We start from the raw sequence: 26099 nt of genomic DNA, 5'->3' as shown, positions 1-26099 counted from the left end.
GCAGAGATGGGAGTATCTGTCCATCGGACCACTTTAAGCCATACACACCACACAGCAGGGCTTTATGGAAGAGTGGTCAGAAAAAAAACATTGCTTAAAGAAAAAAAAAAGAGAAATCACGTTTGGAGGTTGCCTAACAGCATGTGGTAGACTCCCCAAACACATGGAAGAAGATTATCTGGTCAGATGAGGCTAAAATTGAACTTTTTGGCCATCATGGGAAATGCCATGTGTGGTGCAAACCCAACACTTCCCATCACCCTGAGAACACCATTCCTACAGTGAAGCATGGTGGTGGCAGCATCATGCTGTGGGGATGTTTTTCATCTGCAGGGACAGGAAAGCTGGTCAGGATTTAAGGAAATATGGATGGCACTAAATACAGGGCAATCCTGGAGGAAAATCTGTTTGAGTCAGCCAGAGGTTTGAGACTGGGATGAAGGTTCACATTCCAGAAGGACAATAATCCTAAACACACTGCTAAAGCTACACTGGAGTGGCTTAAAGGGAAACATTTAAATGTCTTGGAATGGCCTAGTCAAAGCCCAGACCTCAATCCAACTGAGAATCTGTGGCATAATTTGAAGATTGCTGTACACCAACACAACCCATCTAACTTGAAGGAGCTAGAGCAGTTTTGCCTTGAGGAATGGGCAAAAATCCCAGTGGGTAGATGTGCTAAGCTAACAGAAACATACCCCAAGAGAATTGCAGCTGTAATTGCAGCAAAAGGTGGCGCTACAAAGTATTGACTTTGGGGGGGAGGGGGGGTGGTGAATATCTATGCACACTCCAGATTTCTGTTTTTTCAACTTAATAATTGTTTGTGTCACACTAAAAAAAACAATTTGCACCTTTAAAGTTGTAGGCATGCTGTGTAAATCAAATGGTGCTAACCCTCCCCAAAATCTATTTTAATTCTAGCTTGTAATGCGACAAAACAGGACAAACACCAATGGGGGGATGAATACTTTTGAAAGACACTGCAGTTGCTTTATGTTTAAGCCTGATTACAGCTTTCACAAATGGTCATAAATGGTTATTAAAAACGTCTATTTGGTATTAAATTTTTCATTTTTAATAAAAGGAATATTTTAGTTAACAGGCTATTATATTTTACTCCAACCTTTACAAATGATTGTAAAGAAATATTGTTTATTATTAAGAAATTGAAACAGAAGTAGGGTTGGGTATTGTTTGGGGGTTTTCCATAGCAGTGCTATGGAATATATAATACTTTTAAAATATGAAAATGAAATATAATACTTTTAAAACGGCCCTGGTGCCTAAATTGTGCCTAAACCAATATTTAAAACACACACACACACACACACACACACACACACACACACACACACACACAAACAAAGACTGATGACATTAAAGAGTGCCTTTTATATTTCTAAGGCAAACCTGAGCTTCAAATTGAACAATATATAAGGCTATTTAGACATTTTAACTGTTCAAAGGTAGCTACTAGCTAAAGGTACTGTAGGTGTCTGCTGCCATCAGTAAGTGTAATGTTAACTAGCACTGGTCAGTGAGGTGCAGTGATGCTTATGTTGCCTGTAACATCTGTTTCAGAGCACCGGGGGCAAATCTATTATTAAATTAATAACATTTTATTATATTGATTTTATTAAATTGAGTTGTGTCTTTATTAGAAAGAATATAGAGCAAATAATTGTTTATTTTCAATTTGTTTGCAGAAAATAAAAAGTAAAAATTAGCAATAAACACTTGATTTTTATCAAAATTATTTTGCTGTGTCAGTAACAGCACTGAAAATCGGAGTTCGGAGCAGCCTCCTAACATGGCTGCTCCAGACTACACGTCCCAAGATCCACAGCACCCTCCATCACCAGAGTATTAACTACAACACCTGTCTTCAATTATCCTGCAATCACTTCCCCTATAGGGACAGAGAACTGCTTCCTCTTCCTGAGCCGCCGGATGGTTTGCCAGAATCTCTTTGAGGCTGACCAAAAGTCACTTTCCATGGTCTCACTGAACTCCTCCCACACCCAAGTTTTTGCTTCAGTGACTGCCAGAGCTGTGTTCCGCTTAGCCCGTTGGCATCTGTCAGCTGCCTCTGGAGACCCACAGGCTAACCAAGCCTGATAGGACTCCTTCTTCAGCTTGACAGCTCCCCTCACTGCAGGTGTCCACCACCGGGTTCAGGAATTACCGCCACAACAGGCACCAACAACCTTGCAGCCACAGCTCTGTATGGCCGTCTCAGCAATGGAGGTGCGAAACATAGTCCACTTGGACTCAACATCCCCATCCTCCCCTGGTATGCAGTTGAAGCTCTGCCGGAGGTGGCAGCTGAAGATCCGACGGACGAGAGCGTCCGCCAGATGTTCCCAGCATACCCTCACTACACATTTGGACAGTGCTCTGTCCCTACTGTTCACATTGAGGATGGAGTGCTGTTGACCTCAACTGGGGACATCGTCTGGCGGTGGAAGGAATACTTTGAGGATCTCCTAAATTCCACCTTCATGTTGTCCAAGGAGGACGCAGAGAATGAGGGTGCTTGGGAGGACTCACCCATCACAGGGGCTGAGGTTGCCGAGGTGGTTAAAAAGCTCCTCGGTGGCTGGGCTCTGGGGGTGAATGAGATTTGTCCCGAGTTTCTGAAGGCACTGGATGTTGTTGGGCTGTCTTGGCTGACACACCTCTTCAATATTGTGTGGAGGTCGGGGACAGTGCCTCTGGATTGGCAGACTGGGGTGGTGGTCCTCCTTTTAAAAAGGGGGACCGGAGAGTGTGATCCAACTATAGGGGGATCGCACTCTTCAGCCTCCCTGGGAAAGCCTATGCTGGGGTGCTTGAGAAGAGAGTCCGGTCGATAGTCGAACCTTGGATTCAGGAGGAACAATGCAGTTTTCGTCTTGGTCGTGGAACACTGCAAAGTGTACTGGAGGGTGAATGGGAGTTTGCCCAACCGGTCTACATGTGTTTTGTGGACCTGGAGAAGGCTTACGACCGTGTCCCTCATGGTGCCCTGTGGGGGGGGGTGCTTCGGAAGTATGGGGTTCAGGGCCCACTACTGTGGGCCATTCGGACCCTGTATGACCGGAACAGGAGTTTGGTTCGCATTGCCGGCAGTAAGTCAGACTTGTTCCCGGTGCATGTGGGACTCCGCCAGGGCTGCCCTGTCACTGGTTCTGTTCATACCTTTTATGGACAGAATTTCTAGGTACAGCCAAAGGGTAGAGGGTGTCTGGTTTGGTGGCAATGGGATCACGTCTCTGCTTTTTGCGGATGACGTGGTCCTGTTGGTTTCATCAATCTATGACTTACAGCATGCGCTGGGACGGTTTGCAGTCAAGTGTGAAGCGGCTGGGATGAGGATCAGCACCTCCAAGTCTGTGGCCATGGTGCTCAGTTGGAAATGGGTGGAGTGCCTACTTCGGGTCAGGGGGGAGTTGCTACCTAAAGTGGAGGACTTTAAGTATCTCAGGGTTTTGTTCACGAGTGAGGGTAAGGGGGAACAAGAGTTGGACAGACGGATCGGGGCAGCGTCAGCAGTGATGCGGACGCTAAACCAGTCTGCTGTGGTAAAGAGAGAGCTGAGCCAAAAGGCAAAGCTCTCAATTTACTGGTCCATCTACATTCCCACCCTCACCTACAGTGGTACTTGAAAGTTTGTGAACCCTTTAGAATTTTCTATATTTCTGCATAAATATGACCTAAAACATCATTGGATTTTCACACAAGTCCTAAAAGTAGATAAAGAGAACCCAGTTAAAAAAATGTGACAAAATATTATACTTGGTCATTTATTTATTGAGGAAAATGATCCAATATTACATATCTGTGCATGGTAAAAGTAAGTGAACCTCAGGATTAGCAGTTAATTTGAAGGTGAAATTAGAGTCAGGTGTTTTCAATCAATGGGATAACAATCAGGTGTGAGTGGGCACCCTGTTTTATTTAAAGAACAGGGATCTATCAAAGTCTGATCTTCACAACACATTTGTGGAAGTGTATCATGGCATGAAAAAAAGGAGATTTCTGAGAACCTCAGAAAAAGCGTTGTTGATGCTCATCAGGCTGGAAAAGGTTACAAAACCATCTCTAAAAAGTTTGGACTCCACCAATGCACAGTCAGACAGATTGTGTACAAATGGAGGAAATTTAAGACCATTGTTACCCTCCCCAGCAGTAGTTGACCAACAGATATCACTCCAAGAGCAAGGCGTGTAATAGTCGGCGAGGTCACAAAGGACCCCAGGGTAACTTCTAAGCAACTGAAGGCCTCTCTCACATTGGCTAATATTAATGTTCATGAGTCCACCATCAGGAGAACACTGAACAACAATGGTGTGCATGGCAGGGTTGCAAGGAGAAAGCTACTAGTCTCAAAAAAAAAACAACATTGCTGCTCATCTGCAGTTTGCTAAAGATCACATGGACAAGCCAGAAGGCTACTGGAAAAATGTTCTGTGGACGGATGAGACCAAAATAGAACTTTTTGGTTAAAATGAGAAGCATTATGTTTGGAGAAAGGAAAGCACTGCATTCCAGCATAAGAACCTTGTCCCATCTGTGAAACATGGTGGTGGTAGTATCATGATTTGGGCCTGTTTTGCTGCATCTGGGCCATGATGGCTTGCCATCATTGATGGAACAATGAATTCTGAATTATACTAGTGAATTCTAAAAGAAAATGTCAAGACATCTGTCCATGAACTGACTCTCAAGAGAAGGTGGGTCATGCAGCAAGACAACGACCCTAAGCACACAAATTGTTCTACCAAAGGATGGTTAAAGAAGAATAAAGTTAATGTTTTGAAATGGCCAAGTCAAAGTCCTGACCTTAATCCAATCAAAATGTTGTGGAAGGACCTGAAGCAAGCAGTTCATGTGAGGAAACCCACCAACATCCCAGAGTTGAAGCTGTTCTGTATGGAGGAATGGGCTAAAATTCCTCCAAGCTGGTGTGCAGGACTGATCAACAGTTACTGCAAACATTTAGTTGCAGTTATTGCTGCACAAGGGGGTTACACCAGATACTGAAAGCAAAGGTTCACATACTTTTGCCACTCACAGATGTGTAATATTGGATCATTTTCCTCAATAAATAAATGACCAAGTATAATATTTTTGTCTCATTTGTTTAACTCGGTTCTCTTTATCTACTTTTTGGACTTGTGTGAAAATCTGATGATGTTTTAGGTGATATAGAAATATATTTCTATAATATAGAAATATAGAAAATTCTAAAGGGTTCACAAACTTTCAAACACCACTGTATGGTCACGAGCTGTGGGTAGTGACCAAAAGAATGAGATCGCCAATACAAATAGTAAAAATGAGCTTTCTTCGCAGGGTGGCTGGGCTCTCCCTTAGAGACACAGTGAGAAGCTTGGTCATTTGGAAGAGACTCAGAGCAGAACCACTGCTCCTCCACATTGAAAGGAGTCAGTTGAGGTGGTTCAGGCACCTTATTAGGATGCCCCCTGGACGCCTCCCAAGGGAGGTTCTCTGGGCATGCCCCACTGGGAGGGACCCTGGGGCAGACCCAGGACATGCTGGAGAGATTACATCTCTTGGCTGGCCTGGGAACGCCTCGGTATTCCCCCGGAAGAGCTGGTGGAGGTGGCCGGGGAGAGGGAAGTTTGGGCTGCTCTGCTTAGGTTGCTACCCCCGCGACCCGGATAAGCAGTAGAAAAGGGATGAATGGACACTTCCCCTAAATAAGCCCAGCTCTCACACTCAGTCAACATGAAGTATTGTTCTGTGTCCTGTACCTGAATATACTGAGCCGTTTGGTGTCCTGACTGACTTCCCGATTTAGACCACAGTTCTTGTTATTATTCCGACCTCATTTCCTCATCTCTCCTGCATTACTCTGTTCACTGATCAACTGACCTACACCCGTTTCCTGACTACGATTTCTGTCTCACAATTTGGCTTCAGCTGCAGTTTGCACTGCGCCTGCTCTCCCCTGCACCTGCAATCGTAAGTGCCTGTGCTCTTGACATGCTGTAGGTGCCAAGACTAACCCTGGGTTTTATGTAGCACAATTAACTTGCATGTCTAATCACTCATTTAAAAATTACATCATTAATAAAAATAAATGGAATAAAATATATGATAGAAATACCTGTGTGGCATGCTTGCAACTGGAACAGGCTGGTTTGATTGCTTCTTGTTTTGGCTAGCTCTAGTTAAATCCTTGAAACTTATCTTCGCTTGCACATCTGCTCTTTGTTTCCATAAGGTTATCCTGACCAGTGAGGTAATGCTTCATCACCCACTGATGTTACCCTGTCATACACAGATAACTTCACTTCATAAATCCCATCTTCCAATCATTTAGTTACAACACACTCTTGAATGTGGATATATACTCATGTTTGTCTTTCAATAAACTGAGAAACATCGCTGAACAGCTGTGTCTGCGTCAGTGAATGTTGCTTCCGGATATCCATGAGGCAGAATCTCCTAGGCAGCAGAGGTCAACATTCCTAGATTATACTCCTTCAGTACGGACAAAACCTATTCATTTTTGGGGGGCTCGTTTGGGATCTCCACGTGGAAGGTAAGAAAATTATTTTTTTAAGTATCCTGGATTCTCTTCTTCCATCTAGAGATCTGAGATTTGGTTATCCCAAATGCACACATACGTGCATTGTATAAATAGCCCTATGGTGTTTTCTAGGGCCAACTGGAAGGAACTGTGATTTGATTTGTCTGATTTGCCCAAGTTATCTTTATCTCCGATTGTTTCTGGGAAAAAGAGGGCTGTTGAGTCTTACTCAGTCACATGTGTCCTAAAACTGTCATATACTCTATGGATATGGTCTCAGTGACATTCTCAGAGGCAGGTTGAGAAGTTTGTACACTCAAAGCAGAAAAATTATTTCCCAATATTATAATTTGTTGAAACTTTACCTCACTCTGCCAAGGAAATTCTCCTCATTTTGTTTTTTTTTCTTTTTGTGTGTTGTGTTTTATGTGTATCAAGATGGGTGGTAGTGATCAGTCTAAGAGCAAATGTAAGACTCCAAATCAATTCATGTATGATAAGGACTTTGGCTATTTTGTGCAACCATCCACCATTATCCATAACCGCTTGTCCTGTGCAGGGTTGCGGGCAAGCTGGAGCCTATCCCAACTGACTATGGCCAAGAGGCAGGGTACACCCTAGACAAGTTGCCAGATCATCGCAGGGCTGACACATAGAGACAACCATTCACACTCACATTCACACCTATGGTCAATTTAGAGGCACCAATTGGCCTAACCTGTATGTCTTTGAGCTGTGGGGGAAACTGGAGCACCTCGAGGAAATCCACGCAGACATGGGGAGAACATGCAAACTCCACACAGAAAGGCCCCCATCAGCCACTAGGCTCAAACCTAGAACCTTCTTGTTGTGAGGCGACAGTGCTAACCACTACACCACCATGCTGCCTATTTTGTGCAACCTTTCATTGATAATTTGGCCAGATGGACGGAGGGTCCACTTATCCTAGGTACTTTTGATGAGAACTATTTGTTAAGCATTAGTTTGATAGTAAATGACAAGCTACCATGCCCGTGCGCATAAGAAAAAGGTTGGTAATGATAACAGAGAAAACTCAAAAAGTGTAAAGTTGATTAAACGTGCATTGGTGGTGTGCCCGTCTGTTTCTGTATTGTCTGCAAATGTGTGTGTGCAAGCTTCACTTCCTTTTAACACGGTGGAGCCGAAGGAGATCAGTCCAGACTCTGAATCAAGTCCCCCTGCTGAAAAGAATGCAATCAATGTTGTAACAGATTTATGATTTTGGGAAACAGAGGAATTGGAAGCAGGCTTCAGAACAGGCGAGTTCTTTTATTTTTGCACACGTTTCAGTGACTTTTCACCAAACAAACAAACACACATGACGGGGTGTTGCAGCTCTCTCTCGTTCCTGACTGTCTGAAAGACACACAGAGACACAGATTAACAGACCGCCAGTAATTTGACACAAGTGCACCTCATCACATATTACCTGTTAGTTCAACCTGCCTCCTTGCCGTTCACAGCCGATGCTCAACCATGCCCCCGCTGCCACATACCCCCACTGCTCGACTCAGGCCGGGGAGCTGTCCGGCCTGCAGCTGACCTCCCCAGCAGAAGAGGTAATCTGCCACCACCATCTGTGCCCTGAGCCTGTGGACCACCTCAGATTTAAAGGGCTGCAGGACCAGATACCAACGAGTGATCTGTGTTGGCATCCTTCATGTGGTGGAGCCACTGGAGCAGGGCATGGTCAGAACAGGGTGAATGTGCATCTGAGCAGGTAGTAGTGGAGAGTGAGGACCGCCCACTTGATGGCCAGACACTCCTTTTCTATGGTGCTATACTTCAATTCTTGCATGGAGAGCTTGTGACTGATGTATAGCACTGGATGCTCCTCCCCCTCAACCGCCTGGGACAAAATGGCCCCTAGCCCTCTGTCTAATGCGTCGGTCTGTAAAACAAAAGGGACAGAAAAGTCAGGAGAATGCAACAGCGGGCCCCCACACAAAACCGCCTTTACTTGAGCAAAGCCCGTTTGCATGGCTCCATCCACTGGACTGGATCTGGCGCCCCCTTCTTAGTGAGGTCAGTCAGCAGGCTGTTGACATTTGAAAAGTGAGGCACAAACTGCCTACAATAGCCAGCCAGTACTAGGAACTGCCTCACCCCCTATTTGGTCTTAGGTCTCGGGCAGGCAGCAATCGCTGCAGTCTTATCAATTTGGGGACGCACCTGCCCATGACTTAAGTGAAAGCCCAGATACCATACTTCCACCTGTCCCATTGCACACTTCTTTAGGTTTGCTGTGAGCCCAGCGCGCCTCAGTGACCTCAGAACCGCCCTCAGATGTTGTAAGTTGTAAGCTCCCAATCATTACTATAAATGATTATATCATCTAAGTAGGCCGCCGCATACGCATTGTGGGGACGGAGAATTTGGTCCATGAGACGCTGAAACGTCGCCAGAGCCCCAAACAACCCGAAAGGAAGGGTGACAAATTGGTGTAAGCCAAACGGAGTGGGAAAGGCCGTTTTCAAGCGGGATAATGGAGTCAAGGGGATCTGCCAATATCCCTTTGTCAAATCCAGTGTCGAGTAAAAGCAAGCCGCACCTAACCAATCGAGCAGTTCATCAATGCGTTGGATACGCGTCAAATTTAGGCATCAGATATGTATCAAATTTAGACACAGCGTTGACTTTTCTATAGTCCACACAGAACTGGGCCAACCTGTCAGTCTTGGGAACCAAGACCACTGGGCTGCTCCAGTTGTTGTGCAACTCCTTAATTATTCCCGTCTTAACCATAGCCTGAATTTCATCCCGAACCACATTTTTCTTGTGTTCAGGGAGCTGATATGGGCGGCTGTGCACCACCACCCCTGGGGGAGTCTCAATGTGCCGTTTTATGAATTTAGTGCGACCAGGCAGAGGCGAGAACACATCCGAGAATTCCTCCTGCAACGTAATTACCTGTCTGGGACGGTGAGAGGTAGTCTCCACAGGGGACCGGGGTGAATTGGGCCACGCTTTTTGGACTTACCTCCAGTCCCAGCTCTGCCCTCTCTGGGACTACCGTTGCCAGAGTCACAGGAACTCTCCATGGTTTCAGGAGATTGAGGTGGTAAATTTGACGTGGCCCTATCTGGCCGTTTGACCTCATAGTTGACCTCCCCAATTCGCTGAGTGACCTCGAAGGGCCCTTGCCACTTAGCGAGCAATTCTGAGCTTGAGGTGGGCAGTAAAATGAGGACTTTATCTCCTGGTGCAAATTCCCTTAGCTGTGCCCCTCTGTTACACAGGTAAGCTTGATGTTCTTGGGCCTGTAGCAAATTTCCCTGAGTTATGTGACTCAGTACATGGAGTTTTGCTCTCAGGTCAAGAATGTGCTGAATTTCATTTTTACTTTGAGAAGGCTCCTCCTCCCAATTTTCTTTAATGATAGATCTAAGGCATCACGGGGCTTACGCCCATACAGCAATTCAAACGGGGAAAACCCGGCGGAGGCTTGTGGGACCTCGCGCACTGCAAACAGAGGGTCGAGCCACCTGTCCTGATTTTTAGCATCCCTGTGAACGAACTTACAAATCATGTTCTTAAGTGTTTGGTTAAATCATTCGACCAGCTTGTCCATTTGTGGATGATAAACACTAGTAGGAATCGATTTGATAATTCATATAATTCACGCAGTGTGCGTGACATAAACGTTGGGCCTTGATCAGTCAGGATTTATTTCGGAATCCTGACTCAGGAGATAACGCGGAAGAGCGCCTCCACAACACTGCGTGCTGAGATATTGCGGAGCGGCACTGCTTCCGGGTATCACGTTGTATAATCCACAATGACTAATACAAAGCGATACCCGCATGCAGATCAATCTAATGTCCTGATGAAATCCATGCCAATTCTTTTGAAGGGGATCTCCATCAGCGGCAATGGGCGCAATGGCGCTTTTGGTGCGGCCACTGGATTTACCAGCTGGCATTCATGACAAGCCATACACCACTTGCAGACATCGGTGTAAATCCTTGGCCAATAGAAACAGACCATTGGTCGATTTAGTGTTTTATCCTGCCCCAAATGCCCAGCCATAGGATTATAATGAGCCACATGGAATAAAAGTTCCCTGCGGCTCTTTGAGACCAACAACTGTGTTATCTTTTCTTCAGTTTGAGTGTCCTGCATCACTCAATACAGCCTATCCTTGATAGTACAAAAATACGGGCAGGAAATCACAATGTTAGGCTGGAGGATTAGGCCATCAATTACTTTCACTTGGTCAAAGGCATGTCTCAGAGACTCATCACGTGCCTACTCCAATGGGAAGTCACTTAAGGGATTTCCCAGAGAGAGAGGAGGGCTGTCACCACTCTCTGTGGCATCATGATGCAGAGCTGATGCAGGCGTACCTGAGACCGCCTCCCCAGCCAACGTTGCGTTGGGATCCCCCCATGATGTGCTATTGCAGGACTCACCCTCTATTTGTTTCATTAATGTTTTAAACCCTGGCCAATCAGTTCCCAGGATCAGTGGGTGAGAGACTTGAACTAATCATGGTCTCTATGCTATGCTTTTCTCCCCGGAAGTGGAAAACAACGGGCATCAGTGGATATCTGTGTATATTACCGCGCGCACACTTAACCTTCACCAAACGTGCTTTTCCCAGTGCCTCGCACTGAGTCAGGCTTTGATGTATGGAGGTCTGATTACAACCTGAATTCACCAAAGCCTGATGTGTAACCCCTTGAATACTCACAGCTATTCTTTACACCCCCACTTGACCAGAGAAATCTTGAGGTGCATCAGGAATGTGAATCAGTTGCCCCGCCTCCTTGTGGAAGCACTGATTCCCCTTCCCTCCACAATTACAGACCTGCTCAGGCTTGCTTGCGGTTCTGGTGGCATGGATGAGTTAATCTGTGGAGAGAGTGGGTATAATGGCAGCACAGACACAGAAGAAGAGAGACTGGAAACACGGGGATAGACATGGGTGTGGGGAGCGGGTTTTAGGGGAGTTGGCCCCTGTTTCCACAGGGCTGGGATAGGGGAGGGGTGAGGCGATGGAGGGGGGGAAAGAGAAAGTGATTGAGAGAGAGAGGGAGTTGTCACAGATCCTGCTTCCGGACACGCCGTCAGATGATCCTCAGCCAGTCGGACCGCCTCCTCCAGCAATGTCGTTCGGTGACCCCAGAGCCATGCTGACATCCTGCTCGGCAGCTGAGCAATGAACTGCTCCAGTGTCACTCGCTCGATGATGACTTCGATGTTACACTCACTGGTCAGAAGCCCCTGCTGGCAGGAATCCCAGAGCTGTTGGGTGAACACGAACGGTCGGCTCATTTTGCCATAAGCCAGTGTGCAGAAGTGCTGGTGCGGCTCTTTTGGGCCGCTTCAGGTGGGGGTACTCCAACATGCTGCAGGCTGGGAGCTGTCGAGCTGGGCCTCCCCTGCCAGGAGCAGCAGTAGGCGAGCTGCCCACCATGAGGTTGACCAGGAGCTCGCCTCTGCGACACGCTCAAACAATTGGATGAAGCCGTCAGGGTTGTCCTACGGCCCCATCTTCACCAGCTGGACGGGCATGCTAGCTGAAGGAATGGCGGCTGCAGTATGTGCAGACTGGACCCAGCTCCGTATTACCTGCCGATCCTCTTCCTGGGCTTCAAGCAAATCCCAGAAGCGCCGGTCCAGGTCGACAGAAAGCATGACATAGGGGTGCTGCTGGCGCTGGACGTCATCGGCAAGCATTTGGAGGAGTTCTTGGACTGGTTTGGATCCCATGGTGGTGTTTGTTCCTCAGTCCTGGGTTTCAGCACCAGTGTAACAGATCTCTGATTTTGAGAAACAGAGGAATGGGAAGCAGGCTTCAGAACAGGTAAGTTCTTTTATTTTTGCACACTTTTTAGTGATTTTTTTGCCAAACAAACATGACGGGGTGTAGCTGGCGCTGAAAAGTGTGCCAATTTCTTTGTTGCATTTAATATTTTTGTATATTATTTTTATACAATATTTTCGTTTTAAGATATTTTTATATTCTTATTCTTTCTGTATTTCTTATATAATTGGGAAAAAATGTGAATTGTAATTTTGAGCTGTAATAATGACGTAATGACGTGCACAGGTAGTCATGTGACTAGCGCAATGAGTAGCTGGGAAATCATGCGTTCAGTCTTTTGGACTTGCGATGCTCATGGAGCAAGATGTGTGTAACAGTTTGTCCGTAAAGCCTTAGCAGCTCCTGATTTTCCGGTCAGAAGGCGCACACGGTATGAAAATTGTATTTCTTGTGCATTCTATGTTTATTTCATGTGTTTAAGTTTCTTTAAGATTTTATGTTAAAGTTTCATGAAGGCCACATGGACACTCACGGACTGTAAAAGATATTGGCCTAAGATATTCATTGGTTGGGAAGATGTAACAATGTTAAGAATGTAATATTTATTTCATTTCAGTTTTTCACGGTGTTTGGTGTTTGGAGACATTAAAGATTCTTGAAGATAATAAAAACATCACTCTCATCAAGCATCAGTCGATGCGTGGCTTAATTCTGACCAGAAGAAAAGCGTTAGGGGCAGCTAAAGTGAAAAACGTGTCCTCCGAGGGGAGTGGAAACAGGTTGTCCAAGCAGAAAGTGGATAAAGTGAAGAATGTGTCGACAAGGGAAATGTATCTCGACCGAGTGAAACGCAGCATCCACCTGACGAGAGCGGGCACTGCAGAAACACTCGTGAGACCATCGATGGAAGGAGGACGGCATCACCACCCGCGAGAGGGAACAACGGCCGTCGGGAGAGAGAACGAGCTGCGCCAGCTTTCCTGTGAAGATCCGAGGGCCTGCGTTTCCGGAGCGTTGGCTTGGCGTTGTAGGCCTGCGCGAGGACCTGCCTACTCGCTCTGGAATCTGTTCAGCAAGGCAGCGCGAGCTGCAAACCAGCGCGGGAAAAGGGCACAGTGCAAGAAGAAGATGGTGCACAGGGACAATTCAGCTGACGAATAAGCCTACTATTGCAACGGACAACAGGTCAGACTGTATATTTTCCAATTTGATTTTCGTTCATTCAACTGGACAGAATTGAACTGAATATTTCTTGCTCATTTGTTGGTGAAAGAAAAAAAAGGAAAAAAAGAAAAGAAGAAAATGTTGCATTTTGACAATTTGTAAATTGAACAGAATTATGTAACTTCTTTATATTTGTTTATTTGTCTTTTCATGACAGTTCTATAGTTATGGTTCTACAGTTTGCATTACATTTAAAGATTTAATATTTGCATTGTGTTGCGTGCTAAAAATGTTGAGCAAAATGGCAGAGGGCAAACCAGATACAAGTGTCCTAGAAGGAGTAATTGAAGCTCTGGTAAAAGAGAAGACAGAGTTAGAGGCAAAATTAGACACTGAACTTGAAGAGTCAGAAAGACAGGAAATTGAAGAGCGCATAGCTGAAATTAATGCAGATCTTCATATTCATAAAATAGGGCTTGAGCCAACACCTCAGACAGTATTGAGGCGATCTGAAAGAGAAAAGCATCCTACTGAAAAGGGAATTCAATACATAAAAGAGGAGAGTTCCAAAAAGGAAAAGAAGTTCATGTATGCTTATGTAAACTTTAAGGCTAAGGTTCAGTTCATTAGGACCAAATTAAAGCAAGAATGCACTAAAAAGGAACTAGGCAACATGATTCAATCCTTAGGTGTACTGTATATGAGCCAATATTAAAGCAAGAATATGAGAGCTTGTGCACCATGACCACACCATCTCCAGACATTAGGAGAAGAATGGATAGCTGCTCTTCAGTGACAACAGAAGTAGTCACACTTCTAAAAACACTCTACACAGAAGCAGATAAAGAGTTTGACCCCGAGACAGTGAAAGAATCACTCTCGAAATTGCTCGAAAGAGATGACACCAGGTCAATATATGGTTCGACAGTGTCAAGAGCTGCAGGGGGCAGTCTGCAAGGTAGCCATGTGTCACAAAAGAAGGCAGAGGTGGCAGCGCGATTGGCTTCGAAGCGTGCTGCAATTACCAGGGAAAAAGAAATATCTGCACAAAGGAAAGAGGTGTTAGCCCAACAAGAGAGGTTAAAAATGATGGAAGATCAGAGGGATATTGAGGCTATGGAGACTGAATACAATGTATATGCTGAAGAAGAATCAAAGTTAAATGCTGAAAAAGGAGAAAGAGAAATGATCACATTGTCTCCACATCAGCTTCCAATACAGCATGACAGCATTCCACCCATTCAGGCGCCCCAAAATCTCTCAGGCCTGCCTAGCGCTGAAAGCAAAGTAGCACCAACTTCCAATGAAACCTTGCTGGTTGAAGCTTTAAAACAGTCCCTGGTAATGACTAGATTACCAGCACCAGAGCCATTCACGTTTACAGGAGACCCACTCAAATGTACAGAGTGGCGCACTAGTTTCAAGGCGCTAATTGAAACAAGTTGCACAAATTCAGCGCACAGGCTCTTTTATTTGAAAAAATACATTAGTGGAGAAGCACTTTGTGTATTGGAAGGCACATTCTATAGGAGTGACGAAGAAGCTTATGCCCAGGCATGGGAAGCCCTGAATAAACGTTACGGCCATCCCTTCGTTATTCAAAGAGCATTCCGGGGCAAGCTGAGCAGCTGGCCTAAAATTGGACCCAAGGAGTCTCTGAAGTTGAGAGAATTTAGTGATTTCCTCATCTCTTGCAAGAACGCAATGCCACATGTAGCTGGTCTGATGGTGTTAGATGATTGTGAAGAAAACCAGAAATTGCTACAAAAGCTGCCTGACTGGTTAACTACCCGCTGGAACCGGCTTGTGACTAAAGCATTGGATGAAGGAAAACCATATCCTAACTTCGAGGAGTTTTCAAGCTTTGTGGCAGAAGAAGCGCGCATCGTGTGCAACCCAGTCTCATCCTTTCATGCACTGAAACACATGGATGAGAAAGCTGCTAAAGAGCAGAAGCGTCCTAAGGCCAACGCATTGGTGACGACAGCAAAGATGCCAAAGGAAAACTCAAACTCAACAGAGGGTTTTACTGCCAGCCTGCCTGTCACTCAACCAAAAAAGCCCTTAGAATGTGTCTGCTGCAAAGAAAATCATTTCATCTACAAGTGTGAGAAATTCGCAGCAATGCCTCTTGAAGACAAGAAAAAATTCGTGATAAGCAACATGTGCTCTGGGTGTCTCAGAGTCGGCCATGTTGCCAAAAAATGCCGAAAGAGAGCCACTTGTAACATCTGCAAGCGGAATCACCCATCTCCACTCCATGAGGATCTTCCTCAAGGTGAAAAGCCAGAAGTGCCACTGCAAAATGAAAGTACTTCCACAAACTTGTGCAATGTGAGAATGGACAGCGGTGACCGTACTTCCATGATTGTCCCAGTTTGGCTTTCCAGTGCGGCAAAGAATAGCCCAGAACTCTTAGTCTATGCATTATTGGACACACAAAGCAGCAGTACTTTCATAGACCAAGATGTCTGCAAAAAAATTCAAGCTCACACAGAACCTGTGAAATTGAAACTGTCAACAATGACTGACAAGAGTTCTATAGTGAATTGCCACAGAGCTGTTGGACTGAGGGTGAGAGGGTATAGCTCACAAGAGAGCATTGAGCTACCACCAATGTATACACAGGAATACATTCCGTTGGAGGAAAATAGTATTCCAACAAGTGAAACAGCAAAGAGGTGGACCCATCTTCATAGCGTGGCTGAAGAGATGCCAAGTTTGTTGAACTGTCCAGTTGGACTCCTGACTGGCTATGACTGTGCAAGGGCTCTGAAACCACAGGAAGTGGTATCTGGGGAAGAACATGAACCCTATGCGGTCAAGACAGCATTAGGCTGGAGTATAGTTGGAGCCACTGTGCCTTACTCTAGCACAAGCAATGAGACCAGATTCTGCCACCGTGTGTCTGTGAAAGAACTTCCACCCATCACACCCACCTCTGTGATTAAGGCACTGGAGACTGATTTTCTCGACACGAACCCAAAAGAAAAAACAATATCACAGGAAGACATTCAGTTTCTACACCTGTTGAATGACAAAGTCAGGCACAATGAAGCAGGACATCTGGAGATGCCGCTACCATTTAGGGCACGTCCGCAGTTGCCAAACAATAGGCAGCTTGCTACAGTGCGCCTGAAACATTTAAGGAGAAAAATGGGGAAGCATCCTAAATACAAAGAGGATTACATCAAGTTCATGGACGGTGTGTTTAAAGATGGAGATGCAGAAGAGGCAAGTGCGGACCCCAAAGAAGGCAACACATGGTACATTCCACACCACGGGGTGTATCACCCTAGGAAGCCTGAAAAAATTAGGGTCGTATTTGACTGCTCCGCCAAATTTGAAGGCACTTCCCTGAACGACCATCTGCTCACAGGCCCAGACTTAATGAACACTCTGACTGGAGTCCTGTGCAGATTTCGCCAACACAAGATCGCAATCAATTGCGATGTGGAAAAAATGTTTCATCGCTTCCACGTCAGCCCAGAGGATCGTGATTACATGCGATTTCTTTGGTGGGACAATGGAAATACAGAAAGCGAGCCTAAGGAATACCACATGCGTGTCCACATATTCGGCGCTGCATCATCGCCGGGATGTGCTAACTATGGCATGAAACACCTTGCCACTGAATATGAGGAGGACTTCCCACTGGCAGCGACCTTCCTTCGCAAGAATTTTTACGTGGATGATGGGCTGGTCAGTGTCAATTCTGTTGGAAAGGCCAACCAGCTTGTCAGTGAAGCACGACAGGTCTGCAGCAAGGGACGGCTGCGTTTACATAAATTCGTCTCCAACAACAGAGAAGTTTTGGATGCAATACCAGAGAGTGAACATGCCAGTGCTGTCCAAGATGTAGACCTGAATTACAGTGAGCTTCCGACGCAGAGTGTACTTGGCATAAGATGGAACATTGAGCGGGATGCATTTGCATTCAATGTCATCCTCACAGAAAAGGCAGCCACACGGAGGGGAATCCTATCAACAGTCGCCAGTGTTTACGACCCACTGGGATTTCTAGCTCCCTACCTCTTGAACGGTAAAAGAGTGCTGCAAGAGATGTGCAGACAGGGCATGGGATGGGATGAACCCATTCCCCCTGAACTGAAGCCAAAATGGGAAGCATGGCTCCAAGACTTAGAAGGTCTTCAAAAAATTGAAATTCCAAGATGTTTCATCCCTGAAACCCTCGGCGCAGTCAGAAAAATTGAGCTGCATCATTTCTCAGATGCCAGCACTAATGGATATGGCCAATGCTCGTACATTAGGGTTGTTGCAGATGAGAAAGTGCACTGTGCATTAGTCATGGGTAAGGCCAGAGTGGCACCAATAAGAGTTACCAGCATTCCCTGCCTTGAGCTCACAGCAGCAACAGTCTCTACTGCTGTTAGTAACACCCTCCGAGAAGAGCTGGAAATAGATCAAGAGTTTTTCTGCACCGATTCACAGGTAGTGCTCAGGTACATAAAGAATGAAGCCAGGCGCTTCCATGTATTTGTAGCCAACCGCATTCAGAAAATAAGAGACACAACTGATCCTAGTCAATGGTTCTAGGTTGAGACGGGTCAGAATCCAGCAGACCATGCGTCACGGGGTCTCAAGGTGGCAGAGCTGCTAGACTCAAGTTGGCTGAGAGGATCAGATTTCTTGTGGCAACAAGAAATTGTCACAGACCAAAGAACACCAGAACTTCTTGTGGGCGACCCCGAGGTAAAGGTCTTGAGAACTGATGCAGTTGAACCAGACAGCTTCCTGAAAAGGCTCTCAAGATTCTCGGATTGGAACACAGCCCTCAATGTCATTGTGCGAATCCAAAGACTGGCACATAAAGAAAGAACCGGTCCCATCAGTGTTGAAGAACGAAGAGAAGCTGGTCTTGTGCTAGTCAGAGCAGCACAGAGAGAGGCCTTTGAAGAAGAACTCAAATGGTTCAGCCAAGGGTCCACAAAATTGCCAAAGACTCACAAGATGCATCAACTTGATCCAATATTTGAAGATGGATTGCTTAGGGTAGGAGGCAGATTAAGAATGTCTTCTGCATCCCTAGAGTTGAAGCATCCAGTGATCTTACCTAAAGAGGGCATTGTCACCCAGCTCATTCTTGACCACTGTCACAAGAAGACGCAGCACCAAGGCCGAGGTCAGACTTTGAATGAGCTCAGGGCCAATGGTTATTGGATATTAGGTGCTAGCAAGTTAGTGGCCAAGCATATTAAAAACTGTGTCACGTGCAGAAAGGTACGTGGTCCGACAGAGCAACAACGTATGGCAGACCTACCCAGTGACCGAGTCAATCCCTCGCCTCTGTTCTCATACAGTGGGATCGATTGCTTCGGCCCTTTTTACACCAAACAGGGTCGTAAAGAATTCAAGAGATACGGTCTATTGTTTACATGTTTGAGCTCCAGAGCCATCCACATAGAAATGTTGGAGGATCTCTCAACAGACGCATTCTTGAATGCTTTGAGGTGCTTCATAAGACAGATCCGCTCCAACCAGGGGACAAATTTCCTCGGAGCTAAGAACAAATTGGAGAAGGGTCTGAAGGATCTAGACAAAGAGAGGATTGCAACTTACCTTGCTAGAAAGCAGTGTGATTTCCTCATGAACGTTCCCGAGGCAAGCCACATGGGTGGGATTTGGGAACGCCAAATTTGGACTGTCAGGAGCGTCATGAGCACCGTTTTGGCACAAGCCAAGGGAAGACTTGATGACACCTCATTGAGGACATTTTTCTATGAGGCTATGTCAATCGTAAACAGTTGTCCGCTCACCACGAATACCATCAGTGATCTGAAGAGTCTTGAACCTCTAACTCCGAATCAGTTGCTCACCATGAAGACTGTTGTGCCACTCCCACCACCAGGCAGTTTTAAGAGAGAAGAATTATATGCCAGGAAAAGGTGGCGGAGAGTGCAATACTTAACAGAGCAATATTGGAGTAGGTGGCGAAAAGAATACCTGTCTAATCTAAGCCTCAGACAACTATGGCATGTGCCCAGAAGAAACATGAAAGTGGGAGACATTGTCATTGTCAAGGAGGATAATATTCCCAGAAATGAATGGAGACTTGCCAGAGTTGTGGAAGCAAGACAGGAGGATGATGGTCTGGTGCGCAAGGTTAAAATCCAGATAGGACAAAGTAAATTAGGAAAGCGAGGTGAACGCTTAACTCAACCAACCTTTCTTGAAAGACCAGTTCAAAAACTAGTTGTGCTAGTGGAACAGAATCCATAGACAAGTATCAAACAGCACTTAAGGCTGATCTTTAAAGTTTCAGATTTTACACAAGAATAGGTGTGAAAGTTGTTTCTTATTTTGGGAAAATTCCAAGATTTATTTCCATGGTTCAAATACAGGTAACAAATCTCTGAAATTTTGGTGGCAGTGTAGCTGGCGCTGAAAAGTGTGCCAATTTCTTTGTTGCATTTAATATTTTTGTATATTATTTTTATACAATATTTTTGTTTTAAGATATTTTTATATCCTTATTCTTTCTATATTTCTTATATAATTGGGAAAAAATGTGAATTGTAATTTTGAGCTGTAATAATGACGTAATGACGTGCACAGGTAGTCATGTGACTAGCGCAATGAGTAGCTGGGAAATCATGCGTTCAGTCTTTTGGACCTGCGATGCTCATGGAGCAAGATGTGTGTAACAGTTTGTCCGTAAAGCCTTAGCAGCTCCTGATTTTCCGGTCAGAAGGTGCACACAATATGAAAATTGTATTTCTTGTGCATTCTATGTTTATTTCATGTGTTTAAGTTTCCTTAAGATTTTATGTTAAAGTTTCATGAAGGCCACATGGACACTCACGGACTGTAAAAGATATTGGCCTAAGATATTCATTGGTTGGGAAGATGTAACAATGTTAAGAATGTAATATTTATTTCATTTCAGTTTTTCACGGTGTTTGGTGTTTGGGGACAGATTCTTGAAGATAATAAAAACATCACTCTATGCGTGGCTTAATTCTGACCAGAAGAAAAGCGTTTAGGGGCAGCTAAACGGGGTGTCACAGCTCTCTCTCTCATTTCTGACTGTCTGAAAGACACACAAAGACACAGGTTAATAGACAGCCAGTAATTTGACACAGGTGCACCTCATCATGTTACCTGCTGGTTCAACCTGCCTCCTTGTTGTTCACAGCCGATGCCTGACCACGTCCCTGCTGCCACAAATGTCCACTCTAATGTTGTAATGGTTGAACAGTTAAGAATAAATTTGAATCTGTTTCTAGTCTCTCTCAAGTAACAGTTGTTAAAACATGACAATGAATTCTGTACTGTTTTCTTTACACATTTCAAATGGAAAAGCATGGGACAAGGATGCTTCTTATGATAGGCATTTCACAATACTTTTCATAATCTTTTTGAATAACTTGCTTCCAGAAAATGCTCGTTGTGGCAGTGGGGGCATGGTTGAGCGGTGGTTTGTGAATACAGAGTGAAGCCAGGGCAGGTGAGTGGCAAAGTGATCGCACCTCTGGGTAATTAATGTCCTGTGTATGTGCTTTCCCAGTGACAGGCAGCAGATAAAAGGGTGGAGAGGAGAGAAGAAGAGAGTTTCCCTGCACACTGTTTGTGTGTGCGTGCGTGTGCGTGCATGTCAGAGTGAGTCAGTGTGACTCTTTTTGAGCTGAAAAGCTTAAATAAAGGTGCCATAGTACTGTACCCACCTGTCCCAGTGCTTCAATGTCCCACCACTCCCAACAGAGTACTACACTGATTCTGAAACCCAGGAACACTGAAGCAAACTGTCATCATGGAGTCCTCCCCATTTAAGGAGCTTGTCCATGCCCTTGCCACCACCATCCAGCAAAACCAGCACCAGGCATTGGTCGTGATGCACAATGAGCAAGAGCGGCACTTCAAAGCCCTGTTGCAGGCCCTGCAGGAGGACCACCAGACGCTCCTGCGTCACATCACATCTGCAGGTGCGCCAGCCGCAGAGTCAGCAGGCTTCCACCACATCACCCTTGCAACAATGCGGTCCCATGACAACCCTGAGGACTCTGTGCACTCTTCGAGAGAGCTGCAAAGTCATGGGAGTGGCTGGACGAGCCGTGAGTGACTCGCCTACTGCCGCTCCTCACCAGGGAAGCATAGCTCATGGCCCAGCAACTGTCCGCTAACAACAGGCTGGACTATGCGGACTTGAAGCATGCTACCCTGCATGGAGTTGGATGTACCCCCCGAGCTGAGACTGGAGGAAGTCGGCTGGCCATTCGCATATGGCCAGCAGCTGTGGGACGCCTACCAGCGGTGGTTGGGGGCAGAAGACCATGACGTTGAGGGGGTCATCGATGTGGTGGCACTGGAGCAGTTCATTGCTCAGCAACCGAGGGGGACCGCGGAGTGGGTCCAGTGCCACCGACTGGTGTTGCTGGATCGAGCAATTGAGATGGCAGAGGACCATCTGGTGATGGTTCCAGTGGCAGGTGGACATCTTGCTGCTTCTCTCTCTCTGTTGTCCTGCACCCTACTCTCATTCCTCCCCTCCCTCCCATCCTAGGGTTCTAACTAGGCCTTTTTCAGCGTATCAGGCTGATATGCAATGTTCCTTTACTGCTACGCCCACAATATTGCCGACACGCCTAAAAAGTTGCTGCTATGCTAATAAAAATAAGCATATCAGACACTTGCTGGCTGTGCTGTGAAAATTGTGCATGCAGACAATCATCTAAGTTTCCAAATCTGTCATTGCTTAACTCTTGAATATTTTCTATTGTGAATACTAAAAAGCTTATAATTTCTGCTTTCCAAAGAAATTCATTTCATTAAGATCTGTTCGGTACTTTAGAAGTAACAGCAGGTTGAAGTTGGTACAACAAAGTGCACTCTTTGCTTACAGGATGTGAGGAAACTGCCAGTGATTTTTGAGTCACAGGAAAGTGGTCAGGCTCTCTTCTGATGGTTTTGCGACTGGATTATTTGTGAATATCCCAAGTTGGGATTCCAAAAGAAATCCTGACTGATCAGGGCATTATGTTTGTCATGCACACTTCGCAAACTCTACAAGTTATTGGGGGTTAAATCAATCTATACAAATGTTCATCATTCACAAAGACGGCTAAGTCGAGCGATTTAACCAAATCTTTTAGAACTTAATTCATAAGTTCATGTTCAAAGACACTCATAATAGGATAAATGGCTTGAAGTCCTGTTGTTTGCAGTACGAGAGGTCCCACAAACCTGCATGGGGTTTTCACCATTCAAACTACTATATGGGCGCAAGCCTCTTGCATGTCATCCGGGAAAATTGGGAGGAAGGGCCTTCTGACAGTAAAAATGAAATTCAATATGTTCTCGACCTACATGCAAAACTCCACACACTCAGCCACCTAACCCAGGAGAATTTGTGACAGGCGCAGGAACATCAGTCCTAGCTGTACAACAGGGGGTCGCACCTTAGAGAATTCACACCAGGAGATAAGGTTCTTATATTATTGCTCACATCGAGCTCTAAATTGACCACCAAGTGGCAAGTGCCCTTTGAGGTCACACGGCGGGCTTGGGACATCGACTATGAGGTGAAGCGAATGGATATTGGCGGGATACAGCAGATATACCACCTCAGTCTGCTCAAAGTATGGAATGAGGGGGTCCCTATGGAGTTGGCAATGGGAATTCTGGAGAGGGAGGAGCTGGGGCTGGATCTAAAAACAAAATCTGCCATACGATCCACCTCGATCCCCTGTGGAGACCACCTCTCACTGGTACAAGTCACTCAGGTCAACAGATTGCAAACAGCTTTCTGATGTGTTCTCGCCTCTCCCCAGTCACACCTCATAGAACAACATGTCGAGACGCCCCCAGGGGTGGTGGTGCGCAGCTGCCCCTACCATTTACCTGAACACAAAAAAATGATAGTTTGGGATGAACTCAAGGCCATGCTCGAGATGGGAATAATTGAGGAGTTGCACAGCAACTGGAGCAGCCCGGCAGTTCTGGTTCCCAAAACTGATGGGCCAGTCTGGTTCTTTGTGGACTATCACAAGGTCAGTGGGGTGTCTAAATTTGATGCATATCCAATGCCTCACATTGATGAACTGCTCCATCGGTTAGACGCAGCTCATTTTTATTCAACACTGGATCTGACAAAGGGATATTAGCAGATCCCCTTGACTCCCCTATCCCAAGAAAAAAAAAAAGGCTTTTTCCACCCTATTCAGCTCACACCAATCTGTCACCCTTCCGTTCGGGTTATTTGGGGCTCCCGCAACATTTCAACGGCTTATGGACAAAATCCTCCGCCCACATGCCACTACCTACCTCGATGACGTTATTATATACAGCAATGACTGGCCACAGCACATAAAACACCTCATGGCCATGCTGGGATTGTTGAGGTGTGAGGGACTCATGGCTAACCCGAAGAAGTGTGCAAATGGACGGGTGAAAGTACAGTATCTGAGCTTCCACTTGGGTCATAGGCAGGTGCGTCCCCAAATTGACAAGACTGCAGCAATTATGACCTGCCTGAGGCCCAAGACCAAAACGTGGGTGAGACAGTTCCTGGGGCTAGCTGGCTACTATATTGCAGATTCTTCTAATTAGGCCACAATGTGTGCCCAGAAGATGGCACCCCACTGATGCTCCTAGGAGACTTCAACCTCCATCTAGAAGCCTCTCACTCTGTTGCCTTCCTTTCCCTACTCCACTCCTTTGATCTCTCCCTGCTGAACTCTCCTCCAACCCGTAAAGCTGGCAACCTTCTCGACCTGGTCTTCCTCAGAAACTGCTCTGCCTCAGATCCCACAGTTATCCATCTCCAGGCTTTCATCTAAACGGGGGAACAGGGGCGCTGCGCCCTCTTACTCTCGGCGTGCGCCCCCTTACCGACTCCGTGAAAACATCCCAGCAACACTACGTGACAATGTGTCTGATCATCAAATACGTTATAATTGCTCCAAAAATATTCCAATCATAGTAGATACACCGCCAGACGGTGCAAAAACAATCTGAATTGGCGTTTTCCAGACTGAGCCGCCATGTTGTTTAGTTGTTTACTTGTCGCGGCTGCTCTCGCGAGATTTGACATGGGTTACATACAAGGTCAGCTGACTTGTAGCGTGAGATTTCTCGAGACTGAATGACCTTTCACCCACCAGCGCGGGAGCTTTTGACAGAAGTAGTTTGCGAGTTGTTTTTGTTGACACTTGGGCATTTAAAGATGTCATCCCGCGGCACGAAGCGGAAGAAAGCCAAAGACTGTCCGGGGCAGAAGAAGATTAGGCCAAATAAAAAAAAAAAAAAAAGTGTTTCCGGTAACCCGACTGATCGAGAATTTCCGCGTCGAAATTGCCAACCGTAAAGTTTTTATTACAAATTTCCCTCGATATTTTAGTGTAAGCTGCGTTGTCATAATTTTTTGTTTCAACGCATTCAAGTTGTGAAAGAAACGATAAAAAGTAAAATGTTTCGCCACTTCTATCAGCCCTCCTCCATAAACTGAGCCGAGCCGCCATTTTGAATCCTCATTCAAGGCTGTAATGCAAATTGCTTCCTTTTCAGTATACAAGTGCACTTCCATGGCAGGGAAAAACACTACATTTTGCCGCCTATGTAGTCCCCTATTTATACAAATAGGAGTCATTCAGGATTCAGCCATGTTTTTGCTCGACCCAAGTTCTACAGTAGGCTAGGCTAGGCCGTCTGCTTTTAATGGAAGTAGCCTAGCCTAGGACGTTATTTTCAGGTTATTTCTTGATAAGGTGTTTTCACACGAAAATATCATGAAATATCGCTTCCGTAGATCATAACTCGAACTCTCGCGATATTTTTTTTATTCGTTTAAAGATTTAAAACACTTATTTTATTATGATGTGTGGTATAAAGGATTCTGTGCTAAAAAAATATTTTGTAAGATGTTTCATCTCATCTCATTATCTCTAGCCGCTTTATCCTTCTACAGGGTCGCAGGCAAGCTGGAGCCTATCCCAGCTGACTACGGGCGAAAGGCGGGGTACACCCTGGACAAGTCGCCAGGTCATCACAGGGCTGACACATAGACACAGACAACCATTCACACTCACATTCACACCTACGGTCAATTTAGAGTCACCAGTTAACCTAACCTGCATGTCTTTGGACTGTGGGGGAAACCGGAGCACCCGGAGGAAACCCACGCGGACACGGGGAGAACATGCAAACTCCACACAGAAAGGCCCTCGCCAGCCCCGGGGCTCGAACCCAGGACCTTCTTGCTGTGAGGCGACAGCGCTAACCACTACACCACCGTGCCGCCTGTAAGATGTTTACTTGTGTTAATTTTTTCGAACAAAATAAAAAAAATTAAGAAAAAAAAAACCTTTCCTACCTACCAACCTTATTTTAGTATTTCATGTTACCGGAAACACACTTTTTTTTTTTTTTTGGCCTTACTTCTTTCTTTTTCAATGTTGACAGACAATTTGTTACAATTTCCCTCTCAGATAGCCTCAGAATGTCCCATTGGAGCATTTTTCAAAGGCTTTGCACGGCCGGGGGGGGGACAACCGGCACCATCCCCCCCCCGCTTCGCTCCCTCGCCATGGTGAGCGCCCTCATACTAAATTTTTCTAGAAAAAACCCTGCATCTCTATCTGTCTG

General features: G+C 45.7%; 1 protein-coding gene across 3 annotated transcripts in view; it reads right to left on the bottom strand.

The window, feature by feature from the left end:
• Positions 1 to 26099, bottom strand: part of LOC132891477 (zinc finger protein OZF-like) — a 114025-nt gene that overhangs the window by 7534 nt on the left and 80392 nt on the right. The window contains exons 1-2 of one of the 3 annotated variants that reach the window (XM_060929072.1): positions 7995 to 8256; positions 6119 to 7921 (exon numbers count right to left, since the gene is read on the bottom strand). The exons of 1 other annotated variant lie outside the window; for it this stretch is intronic. The gene's annotated coding sequence lies outside the window, so the exon portion shown is untranslated. Of the gene's footprint in view, positions 1 to 6118; positions 8257 to 26099 lie in introns of those variants that run through there. One more of the 3 variants, XM_060929071.1, reaches the window with a different exon arrangement.

Source organism: Neoarius graeffei, chromosome 9 (genome assembly GCF_027579695.1).
Source record: "Neoarius graeffei isolate fNeoGra1 chromosome 9, fNeoGra1.pri, whole genome shotgun sequence".
Lineage (NCBI taxonomy): Eukaryota > Metazoa > Chordata > Actinopteri > Siluriformes > Ariidae > Neoarius > Neoarius graeffei.
Note: the sequence above shows the minus strand (reverse complement) of the source record. Positions and strands in the feature narration are given on the sequence as shown.